The following is a 416-nucleotide window of genomic DNA, read 5'->3' on the forward strand; positions in this document are numbered from 1 at the left end:
TTCTCACACTATAATCACGTGATGAAATAGGTTATAACATAATAACGGTAAAATCTTGAAATCCTGTAATAAACAGTTATGTTAAGTTTCGCAAACACAACCGTTTTTCTGTTTTATTTGTTTATATTGTGTATGTTTTGTATTTGCTTTTGAGAAAGATTTATTAATGAGTCGATAGCGCTCAGGCTAGTTAGATACTAGTTTCACCCTATTCTCTGTCAGTTTATTGCATATATATGCACGTGTATGTGTAAATATCCATGTGGATATGCATGTATATATGGACGTATATATTTATGTCTCCATGTATTATATGTATGCATCCATGTAAATCTATATGTATATATCCATGTATATATCTATATATGCATATATTTATGTATTTGTATTTATCTATATATTTATGTATATAAGCA

The sequence above is a fragment of the Sinohyriopsis cumingii genome, chromosome 19 (genome assembly GCF_028554795.1).
Source record: "Sinohyriopsis cumingii isolate HCF-2022 chromosome 19, ASM2855479v2, whole genome shotgun sequence".
Lineage (NCBI taxonomy): Eukaryota > Metazoa > Mollusca > Bivalvia > Unionida > Unionidae > Sinohyriopsis > Sinohyriopsis cumingii.